Source organism: Brienomyrus brachyistius, chromosome 6, assembly GCF_023856365.1.
Source record: "Brienomyrus brachyistius isolate T26 chromosome 6, BBRACH_0.4, whole genome shotgun sequence".
Taxonomy (NCBI): domain Eukaryota; kingdom Metazoa; phylum Chordata; class Actinopteri; order Osteoglossiformes; family Mormyridae; genus Brienomyrus; species Brienomyrus brachyistius.
In genome coordinates, this window is record NC_064538.1 from 6,352,863 (window position 1) to 6,368,630 (window position 15,768).

Sequence of the window (15,768 nt, forward strand, 5' to 3'; positions counted from 1 at the left end):
GCACGTGACTGCGGCTTGACACCTGATGGACTTTTTCTCATTCGTCCTGCTATACGTTTTTTATTATATTTTTGTTTTAATATTTATTATTCCTTAAAACGTAATAAAAAATATCACTTAAATAAATACATGTAATGTATTTTTGTCCTCTTAAAGTTTAACGGCCCCCTGTCTGACGAACCTACATGTTCCCCTTAGCCTAGCGACATATATGCCCCACGTGGCCCCTTACAGTCAAGCACATCTAATACCATATACGGATATAACAGTGGACCAATCAGAAATCCATATATGGAGATTACCCCTGGACCAATCAGAATACCATATATGGACATAACTCTGGACCAATTAGAATAAAGGACACAACCCCCCCACCTATGACATCATAAACGGACCCCTACTAAGCTCCGCCCAAAGTGCCTCTAAATTTCTCTAATCACCACTTGTGAAAATGACGAAAGATTTTATTAATTTCTATAAAGTTCCACAAGGCTAGTTTTTAAAACCGTCCAATAATATCAACTATCTCTGTTGATCAAAGACAGTTACTGACAACATTGCACCATCATATCGAAGAGAAAGGTAATCTCTCTGGCGAACCCAATAAAACTTTGGAGAGCTGACTCTTGAATAATTCCTAACTGTTATCGATGGGCCTTAGGTACAACCTCATAAGAATTCATGACATCAGCTTTAAGAGAATTTGCTTGACTGACAAAGCAGAGGAAGCTTCTTTTCTGCAGAAGATAAGTCCATAAATGTCATGGCATAGAGACGCTGCCATATCCCTGCTTGTCTCTTCCCCTTCATCGCCCTAACAAGCCATACCAGTTACAGTACTTCTTTATCCCTCATCTTGCCTCGTGTTCCTAACCCTCGTGTGGAAATCACTCCCAGCCACCTCTTGTTAGCCCCCTTGTTAGTTACGTATACATCCATCCATCCATCCATCCATTTTCCAAACCGCTTATCCTACTGGGTCGCAGGGGGTCCGGAGCCTATCCCGGAAGCAATGGGCACGAGGCAGGGAACAACCCAGGATGGGGGGCCAGCCCACCGCAGGGCACACTCACACACCATTCGTGATTATATTATTGCACTATACTGTATAAATAAAAAGTAAACTGTTAATAAAAAGTTGTGGTAATAAAGTGCACAGAGAGTAAGAGAGGGTAGGGTTTCACATAAACTTATGTTCATTAGCATTTAGTATTCTGATGGCTTTGGGGGTAGAAGCTCTTATTAAATCTGGTTGTTCTGCAATGCATGCTGCGGTAACGTTTACCAGAGGGCAGAAGTTCAAACATCTCATGTGCTCGGTGCGTGGGATCTTTTTTAAATATAATTATGCATATGTAGAACTAGGGATATGATCCTATTAAGTATGATAGATCTGTCTCATTAATGCAGGACCGACATCCATAGTAACTGTGTTGATCTATCCATTTGTGTGCATGTGTGTGTGTGTGTGTGCGAGCGGGTATACCTATCCTACCCCATAACGTGATAAATACCTGTTTTTTTTTCCCTTATGGGGACCACGAAACTGAAAATCAGGAAAACTCTATTTTATAAAATTCTGTGACTGCTATGGAAAAACTAAAAATGCAAAACCTCATGTATTTTGCTTGGTTACTTATGGTTATGGTTAGGGCAGGGTGGGGGTTAAGGTTGTCATAGTTAGCGTTAGCATACACTGAATGAATCAGGGTAGTGAAAAACATTTATAAACTTATCATTTTGGTATTGGTACAATCCTGTTCTGGTTAGTTAGCAGAGGGAGTAAATCATCCGGAGTTTCATCTCTCAATCTCCTACTACACCCACTCAGCATCACAGTATGGACTCCCCAATGCAACTGATCTGCACGTATTTGTACTCTAGGTGGAAATTGAAGCCCCCATAGGAAAAACTCAAAGCCTACAGACATATGCACAAAACCAGGGGACATGCTCAGTTCTGCAGGCCTGGAAGTGTGAGAGAAGGCTATTTATTGAGTTTCCCCTCTGCCCCTGGTAAAGATGAAACATGCACAAGTCTACTTTTTAACCAACTGCTAAGTCATTCAACACACATATACTTACATGAAGGTCTGACTGATACTGGAGCTTCCAGTGCCCGTAAACCAGGTGCTGGGGTACTCCATTTCCTTCTTGATAATTAGCGCCATTGAAAAAAAACGGTGCCTTTTGTAATATTAACTGACTCTCAGACAAATGTACTGCTTGAAGACCCTGCCACTATTCGCATTTTCCAGCAGGAGTCACAAATCTGCATTGCACTCAGTTTATTCTCAGATGAGCTCATGCATGTTTCTATGTGCATCTTTACACTTAAACAAATACAGCTGCCTAAACCCTGTTGTTATATTCCATATATATTTGTCATGACTGGCCTTTTTTCCTCAAATGATGGATTTCTGAAACTAAAATTGACAGTAATCTAAAATATTTATTTTACCACATCATCGACACATGTTCTGATATGACATAGCATTCCCCTGGACCATGGTGCGACTTAGACACGAGATATAACATGCCCTTCACGGTAAAACTCCACATAGGTGCAACACTTAATGTCAACGTTGTCAATGTCAATGTTGAGTTAATGTCAACGTTAAATTCATGGATGCGCAAATTAAGTAATACAGTTACAGTACAAAAACGAGCAGAGCTGTGTATGGCATGACTATCTCGCGGCGACAGAATATGCTTATCCTTCTAATTATTCAGAAGAAAATATATTTGCAAGCACAGCCGTTCACGGCTTCCGTACAAAAGCTGTCACTACGCTACAGGAAGTATACACGGCCAATACAGGATTTACACGTCTGCTTCTTTTGTTTTATTTAGTAACAACTTTCACAAAAATGAACAGCAATACTTCTAAAAGTGCAAATTTGTTGCCAAATTAAATAAACAAAGAAATTAATCATAAAAATAGTCAATGTATATACAACTAACCATTTCCAATCAAAAAGTACATACAAGTCTAAATAGTAATTAACCAAACTATATAAAGAATACAAGTTTGAATGCAGGTAGTTTGTATAAATTTTACTGTGTTCAGACTGAAAAATCAGCACCAGCCTTACACACATTGCAGTTCTGCTTTTTTCTTCTTTTAACATAATTACCCGTTATCACGTTCACGAGGCAGAAGATCCCTGCAAATGTGAAAATTCACAAGTAACAGGCACCATTAACCTCAACCCATAACAGTCTGCTAGCCTGAACAATAATACACTCTATGTATTACCAATTATTACGCAGGTTGTCGCTTTATCAAATCATGACTGTTACTAATACGTGGGAGTGAAACGCGTGTCACGAGATCTCGCGATATTACAACATGACGAGATTTCTCGTTGGAGCGAAAAGCGGTTTCACGAATGCGCTGCAAATATGTCGGCGTCTGACTGAATTACTATAGTAGATACCCCAGACACTTTCAAATCTTTTGTGTAGCAGCATTTTGAGTACCCGGCGAAAAATATAAATGGCGAAAGGGAGACAGACAAAACATGAACCATCTGTAAAGACTGAAGCTAATGCCGCACACAGCGGCTAATGCTACTACTAACCACTATGCAAAGCCAACTGCAGCACCATCATAGCTGTTTATTTAAATTCACTGCACCGGTGAAGAAAACATTTTTCAAAAAATGTTATGTTTGTTATTGGGTGCTTTCCACTTCATGCACCCACATATAGCGCTAGCGTAAAGCAATACATTCTGGTCCTGACGCAATGCATCATGGTTAGATTTTTATCGCCCGCTGCATTACGTCACCATGTCACATGGTACAAAAACCTCGCGAGAGCAAGACAGATCAGGCAGCATCTCTTAGTTGGCTGCACAAACTGGATCCGTTACGATACAACGTTGCCCTTATTGGCTTAAGATTTTAGTTACATACATGACGTTTGTATATCTGCTATTTCTCCTGAGAAGCAGGTAAAGCAGTGGTAACTACTTTTCAGTTAATTTACCTGGTAAAATTAAGTTTAAATAGATGATATAAATACTGTAATAGTACTCGTGAGCTTTGTTTGTTGTTAGTTACTGTAATGTTGCGCTGCTTTATTTGTTTAATCGTCTTGTCTGAAGACATTCAAGTTAATCTAATAAGAATTGCACTGTACACTGTACATGACCATAAAAACTTTGAATCATTGAAATAAATGTTTTTGATCTTTTCCTTATCTTTTTACACAGGGCCTCTATGTACACAATAGTTAATTTTTTTTCACGATTAACAGTATGGATCAGGAGTTGGTTAATGTAAAAGAAGTTATGTGCATACAGGTGATATTTGTATAGATTTATCCACACCCTTGTGGCAATGCTGCCATTGCAGTCAGATCTCGCAAACTAGGAGTATTAGTTGTCTTTATTTCTCTTTATTTCTTGACGCCAACCCTCTCCATTAATCCGGGCTTGGGACTGGCACCTACCTGAGCTGGCTTGCTCCCTTAAGTGGCTGGCTTAGGCTAAACTATATACTGTACATATTTACAAAGACTACAATAAAACATCTCGAAATGTGTAGTCTAACAAAACGCAGTTTAAAGAAGGTAGCTTACCTGGTGAAATTGCAAACAAATTCAGGACGTTAGCCTTCAGCCTTTAGATCCTACCCATCATGCACTGCAGTTTTTTGCAAACTCCTCACATGGAAAACCAACCATCCATCCATCCATCCATTTTCCAAACCTCTTACCCTACTGGGTCGCGGGGGGTCTGGAGCCTATCCCAGAAGTAATGGGCACGAGGCAGGGAACAACGCAGGATGGGGGGCCAGCCCATCACAGGGCACACTCACACACCATTCACTCACGCCTGCACTCCTATGGGCAATTTAGCAACTCCAATTAGCCTCAGCATGTTTTTGGACTGTGGGGGGAAACCGGAGTACCCGGAGGAAACCCCACGATGACATGAGGAGAACATGCAAACTCCGCACACATGTGACCCAGGTGGAGACTCGAACCCGGGCCCCAGAGGTGTGAGGTAACAGTGCTAACCACTGCACCACCATGCTGCCCCCCAAATGGAAAACCATTAAATACAATAGGAACAGCTTAGTGTAACTTTAAAATATTACCATGTATTATATTTTAAGTTTGTTGTAGGGATTTTACAGATTTCTTTTCTAAAAATAAAAAAAAAATACACAACACATCCACCATAATAAAAATGTATACAAAAAATGACAGATATATAAAATCGCAAGTCACAGTTAAAGCATGAACATAATGTTTTAGCTGTCAAGAGCTTCGGAGAAATTATATGAGTATAACTTTATGTGTATTTAGTATATAAGAGTGTTGTCTTTTTGCTGGTGGGGGGGGCCTCTACGATCCAGGGCAGGGCCCGGGCCCAGGGGCGGTGGCCCCGCCCACCCCGCCTATAGCTCCACACCTGCGAACAACATTACATAATTTGGCGCCTATTGACGTATTACAGCTGCTGTTTGAGCTACTGCAGTATGGCGGTATATGATAAATTAATAACAAACGGGAAAGTAAAATTGGTATACCTTCCAGCACTAATGCCGACTCATTTGAGACAACATCATCTGAGCATGTGTACGACCCAGCAAGGCAGAAACAGCTTCTGGAAGTTAGACTCCCTGTGGCTCTTTCGTTAGGATATTTCAGTCAAGTGTGTATTATTTTTAATCAAATATCAAAAATCTTTATTATCCAAGTGCTAAGTCCAAATATATGTAGAGTATATACAATCGCCGCATTTTCAATAACCACTTCCGCTGGTCAGGGTTACCATGAACCTGGAATCTAAAGGATGTACATGGCAGGAGTTACCTAGGACTGAATGCCAGTATGACACAGGATGCACACTATGAGACCATATGTTTTGGATTATATAAAAGAACCCTCACAAATATTGTGAGAATCTTACAGTTGGCACACGGGCAGGTACACAACCATTTCACTAGAATGCATTCAGGAAGACACTATTCTCCTGGCAAGCGCCAAAACCCGATTCGTCCCCCAGACGAATTCAACACTCCAAAGCACATGTTTCCACTGCTCCACTTCTCTTGGGCAGCTCTAGTAGGGCGGAAATTTGATGAACAGACCTGCTACAAAAGGGGCACCTTATTACAGTCCCACATTGAAAGTCAGAGCTTTTCAGAATAACTCTTTCTACCGGCAATGTTTGTCTATGCAGAGTGCTGTAAGACTGTATACTTATGTGTATGTTAGTAAAGGCTGTAGCTGACACAACGGACCCCACTAATTAGAAAGGGGTAATTGTACACATGTGGCGTCCAGTATGTTCTTCTATAACAGTTTCTTCAAAAAAAAAAACAAAAAAAACTCACATTACACAAATTGGCACTATCAAAACGAGGATTATGGGGAAAATGGGGACTGTGATGGAGATTACATACACGTAGGCATGGTATTTAGTTTTTTCAAATCTGGTCACCTTCCAGAGTAATTGTAAACTAAAACCATCTTCACCCTATTTGATGCTTTATAAATGGACAATCAGTCGCGCAGTAAATGGGGGTATAGAGAGACGCAGAGCTTGTCTAACAAGAAACCCTGGGAAGCTAACATTAATGGGGTGGGTATGGATAGCAAAACCTTTGATACAGATTACAGATTTATATCTTACCTGAACCCTGGCGGGCTCCGTGCCAATAGGGGTTGGGATTAGGGTTAGTTAACTTAAGTAGTAATATTGATGTGTATATTCTCCTATTCTCCAGTCAGTGAATCGTGAAACCTAATGTTAATATGTTTCTATACCTATGTGTTCTGCTTAAAAACCCATAAAGGCAAGCACAGCGTTTAGACATTCTGTTACTTAGACTAGTAAACAATAAGATCCTTCAGCTTTCAATGAACCTGACACAAGAGTCTAAACAACAAATGTGTGCCATGTCATTTCTCATCTTTACGTCTTGTATCCTTTATATGGTAATTGGGTTTTCAAGGTGGAATTGCAGGTCGATCATTTTAAGGATCTAGATGTAAACCCTGGTGTTGCTTTAATATTTTTTTTGCGCAATTTGCTTCGCACACTTCCTCCAGCGGAGAAGCTTACACTACTACACCCCACCAAATGACTGGGTGATGCTTTATTATTTAAGGTCTGGCTGTGAACCTCGATTACCGGTACACCATCTTCTGGGTCCTGCCGGGATCAGTCAGGATGGTGGACCTTTGGAGGAATGGGTACAAAACCCAGGAAAGTTTGCAGGTGCTTCAAGAGTATGTGAAGGCTTAGTTGGAGGAAGAAGCCACACCACGAAATCGGAAACACAATGAGTTGGTTAATGATTAGGGGTTGGATGAAGGTCAGATGGTGTGTTTGCGGAACCATGTTCGAGGTAAAATACAGGATCATTGGGATGCCTGTTTGTATATGGTAGTTCGGTGTCCCCAAGATCAGGGTGCAGTTTACTCTGCAACTCCAATGGAGGGGGACGGGGTTGTCCGTCAAGTTCACCGAACAGAGTTGCGTCTAGTACCACAGGGGGTTGTTAGGTCAGGGGAAGATGTTCTGGTAATGTCTCCTGAGTCTGGGTTGCCCACAGGGGCAACAGAAATGGAATCGGATGAGGACTCTGTGATTTTACGGGGACAGGGCTGGTGGGAGGGGCGCAATAGAGCATCCACAAGTAGGCCTCGTATAATAGAGGAGGTTATGTCCCCCCCGAGGTGTAGAGACCAGTTAGACGTTCGGTGAGGTCCACCACTGGTCATCATACCAACCCCTATAAGTCAGTGAATGATCGTTCGGTTGGGGAGGAAGACCAGTGGTTTGGGGATAGAATTCTTAGCTGTGATCGTTGGGTCATCAATTTCATTTTGGGGGATGGATTGTAGCCAGGCAATTATAGGCAGGTATAGGAACTGCAGTTTGGACTGGAGGCATAGCTGGGGTGAGATGGCTGCGCATGTTCCGATGGTAGGGCATATTGGCAAAGGAGCAGGCACGGGAAAGACAGGCAGGGTCCTGATAGATTTGGTGGAGCATCGGCGGGCATATTGAATTTGCAGTGTAGCAGCCCTTCTGTTTGCTTGTTTCAGGGGTGAGCAATCTTATCTGTAAAGGGCCGGTGTGTATGCAGGTTTTCACTGCATCTCCCTAATTAGATTTCTAATTAGAGGACTGATTGGCTGAAGAGTCCTCATACCTGGTTTTGAAGAGCTAACCTAAAGGTTACCTCAAAAACCTGTTTTTTTTTTGGTTTGAATAGGGGCAGTGAGTTATGGGGTAAACTACTGTTCTTTAGGGGTTTTCAAGGTGGAATTATGGGTGGATAATTTTAAGGATCTGGATGTAAACCTCCCTGGTGTTGCTTTAATATGTTTTATCTGAGGTTGTATCGTGTATTATCAAGCCAGCCGGATTAGTGGCCTCGGGAGCGGGGTTTAGTGGGAGCGGCTGGCTAGTTTTATTTTCTTTTTTGTTTGTGTCTTTTTCTTTGTTGTATGTATATTTTGGGTTCATTATTAGGCAGGCTGGGCCAGTTGGCACCCGTAGTCTGGGTGCTGGATTGCCCATCGGGGTCTTTTTTATTGCCTTGATTTGCTGTGTCATTCACTAGTGTGATTTGTGCTGGATGTGTTTTTAAGGTTGTGCTGTGGCGTGTACCTGAGCAAACTTTGGGCAACCTGTTCTCTTGTTGGCTTTATTGGGGTGCAGTATATAGGTTTATGCCGTTTGAACAAACCCATGATTTCTGTATATTGATTGTTTAATAAAGTTAAAATATTTTTTTTTGTTTAACGTGTGATTTTGGAAGCTTCCCTTCACCCAAGCTCTGACAAAGGGTGGATTAGTCTAATTACGGCCTGCTACAATTAGCTGAATATAACGTATAAAAAAAAAAAATCACCTTATGGGTGCTCCGTAGGGTAGCAAGATCTTGAGTTTTTTTTTACTGTACTCGGGTACGTTTTAACATTTTCGACCAATCAGCAAACATTATTCTGACAGCATAGCTGGGAAACCAATGAAAAGTGAATTCAACGTTCTAGAACTTGACTTCGGGTTGACGCTCCCTATAAAAGAGCTGGGCACTGCTTCAAGGCGTTCAGTTGGCGCTGCCTCCAGATGAAGTAACACTGTACGGCTCTTGTTCCGTAGAACAACATCAAAAGAATGAAAAAAACTACTTTTAAAGAAGACGAAAAAAACAATATTTAAAGAAGACGAAAAAAACAATATTTAAAGAAGACGAAAAAAATATCGTATAAAAAATAAGCAAAAAAAATTATATCCGAAGAAGAAGGAAAAACATGCAAAGGAAAAAAACAAATAAAAATAAAAAATAATATCCAAAGAAGAAGAAGGAAAAACATGCAAAGGAAACAAAACAAACATTTAAAAATACAATATCCAAAGAAGAAGGAAAAAAACATCCAATGGGAGAAAAGAAGAACTGAAGGGCCAACGAGGTAGGAGGAAATACAAATTTCGTTTCAGCACCGTTGGAGTGCCAAGCCGTGAAAAGCATTTGGCCAGAAGACAAGGTAAGTGTTGTACCTGTTATTTTAAAACAGCGCTTTTCAAAATGCTGCTTTATAATCGTTTGAGATCGTCAGTCAGTGTGACAGGTGAAGGCTTTTTGAGTTTACCGACATAAAGTTTTATTTCTGTATTAGGGCATTGTCAGGAACAATGATGTGTTCATCGCTATGATGTGGTCAAAAAGCGATGCATTGAATCTTAGAAACATTTGTGATTTTCCTTTTATTTAATCAGTAAAATTTCCATTGGTTTTATATAGTGCCCCTTGAAATATGTCTTCAGCTCATTTTCCGGGCATTTTACTAGAATGCATCCTGAGAAATACACAAGCTCTGTTGCATTTGCTTGGTGCCTCGATGTTTAGTGCTGAGTATAATTGTTGCAGTTGCCTTTTATATATTCCGTGAGACCTGTTGGTGCTAATAGAAGTGTGAGACTGTCATGGTGAATTTATTATGCAATCGCACGCTTAAATACCTGAGGGTTGCCAGTCCTTTTGCGTTGTACAGGAGCACTGAAGCTGACGAGTGTGTTTCTACACACTATCAAGGGCATTGTAATATAGTTTTCTCAGGTGGGAGAATGCTGCCGATCTCCTATTTGACAATACAGTCCTTGGTATACATTTGCTCCTCCTACATTAATTTATATGTAAAATTAATGTAATGTACATTATTGTTTGACGCAAAGCTTTTGTTATTTTGGTTATTATTTATTTAATTGTGCTTTTTGGTTCATAAAGAAAGTAAGACTCTCATTTAGATGTTAGTGCTAGAAGATATTTCTCTGTCCTCCACATATGCAGTTCTTTTGGGTATAAAGACTCCAGACTGTGCCAGTTTGGAAGTCCACATTTTAAATGGTGGACTTTTATAATAGCCCTGATTGGCAGATTGTCAGAATATTAATTAAAGATAAGCACAGCACAGAGGAGCTATATATAAGAACTGACATTCAAACTGGCATTCCGTATCTTGTTAAGTGTTTAAGTCTATTCCTCCAAAACAGTACAAAGGTGATTAGCAATAGAATGTAATCTGTTTTGACATTTAAACCATGAAATATCTGTTTGACTTTACTGCATTTGGACACAAGTGCCATTCACTAGCCAGCACAAAGTTGCCAAAAAGATTTGCCTGAATTGCTGTTCCATTTTAAAAGCTTTCCATTTTGAAAATGATGTTATAACCTTTTAAAAGTATTTTCACTAATGCTCTATGGTGGTATTAAAAGCATTCCAAATGAATCCAAACATTCCAGACATACTTTCCTATTCATTTTTGAGGTAAAAGTTAGTCAAAGTCATAATTGAAGTTAATTTTCTCCCAGCATGGTACTAAACCAGCCGATTCTACTAATTGTCTTGACTGAATCCACTTAACTGGCTTTTTGAGCTCTGTGTGGCATAATTAGAACTGGAAAGTATTCTGAATTTGGTTCTTGAGGAATGTATAGCTCTATATCATCTCCCAGTAACTGCTTTTAGAAGCACCTACAAATTGTTTGTAGAACTGTTGATCTGTTTTCTTGGGGTGTAACATTCTTTGCAACAGTAGTACTGAATTTTCTCTGAATTTCCTTTGTTATTTTGTTTGTGGGGCACATTGTCATTGTAGTATTTAAATATGGATGAGGGAATTTGTTTTGTTTTTCAGGTCTTAGTAGTCTTGTCTTTCTGGTCTAAAAAGATTTTTTTAGTGTTATGTTTCATGATTAATATAGAAAAAAGTTAAAAAATGAATGCAGATTAATCGTGCTGTATGATGCTCCTTGACAATTTGAACGCAACCGTTCAAACCGAGACTAATTTGAATACAGACCAAGTCCAAGTCTTATGCAAAAGTTTGGCCACCCTTTGACAAATAACTGATTTTACAATTGAAAAGATGTTAACACAGTCTCTCTAGGAAATGGAACAAAATACAGTATTTTCAGCAAACATTGATGCATAGTTGCATTTTATGCCATAAATTGAACAAAAATAAAAACATTATTCTAGCACTCTGCAAAAGTTTGGCCACCCTACATAATCAGTACTTAGTAACACCTCCTCTGGCAGATATCACAGCTTACAAACGCTTCTTATAGCCATTTATTTATTTTTTTTGCAATGGAAATAAAAATAAAGCAGTCCTCCGCAGAGGGGGGGTGGTGGAGGGAATATATGTTAAAAATATTTAAATACATCCCAAGCATACCGTTTGCCAGCCGTCTGCCAGCGGTGGGGTGACATGCCTTGCAGTGTTTCCCCTACCATTGTATTACCCGCCCCCCCCCAGCGGCACCTCCCGCCCCCTCTTGAAGGTTAAGTTAATTTTATTTAATTCTCTATATCTATATATATATATATATATATAGATATTCTCTATATAGCGCCAAATCACAACACATTACCTTTTCTATAGAACAGGACTATATATTGTCCTTTTATTAAGCAAACTAAATAGCCTTATGTTATTTATGTTATTTACACAGCAGCTTGACATTTTTGTCTCTACACGGTCGGGCGTTTACAGGCCTCCTCTGCTCTCTGTCATGCATGGCGGAGCTCCGCCCCTATGTGCGCACACACAGGTGAGCACACTCCCACCAGCGGACAGAGAGCGCGAGTCGGAAAATATGTCGCACCAAGCACCTGAAAAGCTGCTTTTTAAAATATTTATATATTTTCTATTTATATTTTTTATATTGACTGCTGTAGTTAAAAGAAACACATGAACACCATGAATCCTGTAGGTGTCCGTCTGCCCCCCCGCCCCCGAGGGGAAACACTGCCTTGCCTGCTCACCCATGTTTAATGCACCTTAGTTCTCCATACTGACCATCTAGTCTTGATACACCGTGTGTGTGTGTGTGTGTGTGTATATGTATGTATGTATGTATGTGAAAGTATAAGATGGTGAAAATCACAAGGTCACTGGTCCAAACCCAGCCTCAGCATATGGGTGGGCCTTTGCCCCCAGGCCCCTAACCCCCAGCTCCCTGGGCACCTCAACAGGTGGCTGCCCTTCACGGACAACTTACTCCACAAAACAGAGCACAATGAGGGAGGTGTAAAGACAATTCACCCACGGGGATTAATAAAGTATTGATTATTATTATTATAATATATAAGCACATACACACGCTTTGTATATAATGAGATGTATATTATCAGGACTTGGTCTGTATTCAGATTGGTCTTTGTTTGAATGGTTGCATTCAAATTATACACACAATATACCTTTATTCATAATATTAATAATATAATGTTAAAATGACATTTGGACTAGACATATATATGCTTACATAGTATACAGTATATACAGTAACCCCACCCCCACATTTCAGCAGGTGATACATTCCAAAACCGACCACAGATAATAGCGAACCATCTACAGACCCCATATAGAACGTGAATTGATAAATAACCAAGCGTAAGACATTGCTGACAATAAATACAGTAATAAGTACATTTTACATTACTTTACAGCACTATAGCCTTAAATTTTCACCATCTTATCCGTTTCACATTGTTCTACTTAGATGGATTAACTTCTGCTCAAAAATAATATATAGCTAATTATAAATAAGGAGAATCATGCATAACATAGCTAGACACCCATTAGCAATTATTTGGGCAGTAGTGATGAGCGGGTCGACCTGACCTATGCTAATGTTTCGCTAATCAAGCCTCACATCTCCAGGATTTGCACCATTTTATAATCCCACGTTGTTCTACTTTAGATTAATTTCTGCTCTCACAAATGTGACTCATGTACCTCTGACTGAAGAGAGAGTTTGCCATAATTGGTTCCATAAAACTAAATGATCTCTTTCAGACCGAAAAGACAAGAGACTAGTAAGATTTGAAAAACAAAACAAATTCCCTCATCCATATTTAAATACTACAATGACATGTAGAAAGACTGTACCTCACAAATTTGTGTAAATTTGTATTATGTGGTGGTTGATGTTGCTATTTATTGTTATTGTTGTTATCACAGCTGCAGCTGTACTTATCATTTTTGTTATTGCTATTACTTTTGTTATTGGCTCTAGTTGTTTTTCTTTTTATTTATTTTTATTATTTTTATTTTTGTTTTTCTTAATTTTTTGTTTTTTTTTCGCAATGGACATGAAAAAAAAAACAGTCCTCCGCAGAGGAGGGGTGGTGGAGGGAATATACATGTAAAAAAAAAAATTATTATATGGAGGTTGATGTTACTATTTATTGTTATTGTTGTTATCATAACTGCAGCTGTACTTATCATTTTTGATAAAAAATGAAAAAAACATTTTTGATTTGAAAAAAAAAACAGTCCTCCGCAGAGGAGGGGTGGTGGAGGGAATATACATGTAAAAAAAAATTATTATTATATGGAGGTTGATGTTGCTATTTATTGTTATTGTTGTTATCATAACTGCAGCTGTACTTATCATTTTTGTTATTGCTATTACTATTGTTATTGGCTCTAGTTGTTTTTCTTTTTATTTATTTTTATTATTTTTATTTTCTTTTTGTTTTTCTTTGTTTTTGTGTTTTTTTTTCTTCATAATGGAAATTTAAAATAAAGTAGTCCTCCGCAGAGGAGGGGTGGTGGAGGGAATATGCATGTAAAAAAAAATTATTGTCACGCAACAGGGGTGACATATATCTCCCTGAGCCTGCGCAGTTTGTCGGGTGTTATGGGTGGTCCCGAAGGGGTCTGACCCCCTCTGCTGGTGGTGGGCTGGGTTGTTGCGTGAGTTGTGTCACTGTGGGTCAGGGTCCTGACGGGTATTCCGGGTACTTTGGGACACTACGTGCGTCGAAGGCGGCTTTGTGGTTTGGTCTTGTGCTGGGTGGGGGTGCCTACCTTCTTCTGTGGTCCTGGGTTCGGCTTCCTGGAAAGTGGGGTGGGCCCTTTTCACGGCCCCCCTCTACTTCCCGCTCCCCCTCAGCACTACTGGTGGTCGCATGCCGGGGGGTCAGAATGGGGGGGGTGTCGCTGCTACTCCCCACATCAACTATTAGCACATCCATGGACAAATCGCTACACTCACACACAAGCATAAATACATACATATATAGGTATGCATCCACACTTACCTGTACACCCCACACATGTAGATACACATACACAACCAATAGCAGACACGTTGTTTTTCTTTGTTTATTTTTTGTGTTTTTTTTGTTTGAAATGGAAATAAAAAATAAAGCAGTCCTCCGCAGAGGAGGGGTGGTGGAGGGAATATATATGTAGATATATAAAATAATTGTCTCACAACTAGGGTGACATACCTTGCCTGCTCACTCAATTTTAGTGCTCCTTAGTTATCCATACTGACCATCTAGTCTCTGTCACGGGAGATCGCGGGCAGAGCGGCGATCGTGCGTGCAGGCGGGCAAGGACAGGCAGACAAGCAGAAATCGGGGCAAAGTACGGGGTTTAATCGGGGACACGGAACTACGAACACTGACTGACATCAATGACGGACGAAGGACTCAGGTAAGACACGGACTGAAATACACAGGACTGAGCAAATGAACTAGATACAGCTGGGTACAATCGGGAGAAAACACGTGGGTAATCAGGGGGCGTGGCACACAGGAGGAGCGGACGAGCCGGGCATGACAGAACCCCCCCCCAAAGGCGCGCTACTCCGGGCGCGCCAAGGAAGGGGGCGACGGACGGGACGAGGCAAAACAGGACCTGAAAAACAAGAACAGAATCAACGCAGGACGGGGAACAGGACCGAAGCACAAAACATGGCAAGAGACAGAACGTAGGACAGGAGCTGACAAAGCGGAGAGACAGATCTGTCACGGGAGATCGCGGGCAGAGCGGCGATCGTGCGTGCAGGCGGGCAAGGACAGGCAGACAAGCAGAAATTGGGGCAAAGTACGGGGTTTAATCGGGGACACGGAACTACAAACACTGACTGACATCAATGACGGACGAAGGACTCAGGTAAGACACGGACTGAAATACACAGGACTGAGCAAATGAACTAGATACAGCTGGGTACAATCGGGAGAAAACACGTGGGTAATCAGGGGGCGTGGCACACAGGAGGAGCGGACGAGCCGGGCATGACAGAACCCCCCCCCCAAAGGCGCGCTACTCCGGGCGCGCCAAGGAAGGGGGCGACGGACGGGACGAGGCAAAACAGGACCTGAAAAACAAGAACAGAATCAACGCAGGACGGGGAACAGGACCGAAGCACAAAACATGGCAAGAGACAGAACGTAGGACAGGAGCTGACAAAGGGCTGGGAAAGCGGAGA

General features: G+C 40.8%; 2 long non-coding RNA genes across 7 annotated transcripts in view; one reads left to right on the forward strand and one right to left on the reverse strand.

Annotated features, from left to right (window-relative positions):
* Positions 1-15,768, forward strand: part of LOC125745369 (uncharacterized) — a 61,729-nt gene that overhangs the window by 34,963 nt on the left and 10,998 nt on the right. The window contains exon 2 of the long non-coding RNA XR_007398662.1: positions 13,716-15,452. This is a non-coding gene — a long non-coding RNA (uncharacterized LOC125745369). The remainder of the gene's footprint in view (positions 1-13,715; positions 15,453-15,768) is intronic.
* The window catches only part of LOC125745365 (uncharacterized), a 175,462-nt gene that overhangs the window by 20,740 nt on the left and 138,954 nt on the right, over positions 1-15,768 (reverse strand). The gene's annotated exons all lie outside the window — the stretch shown is intronic.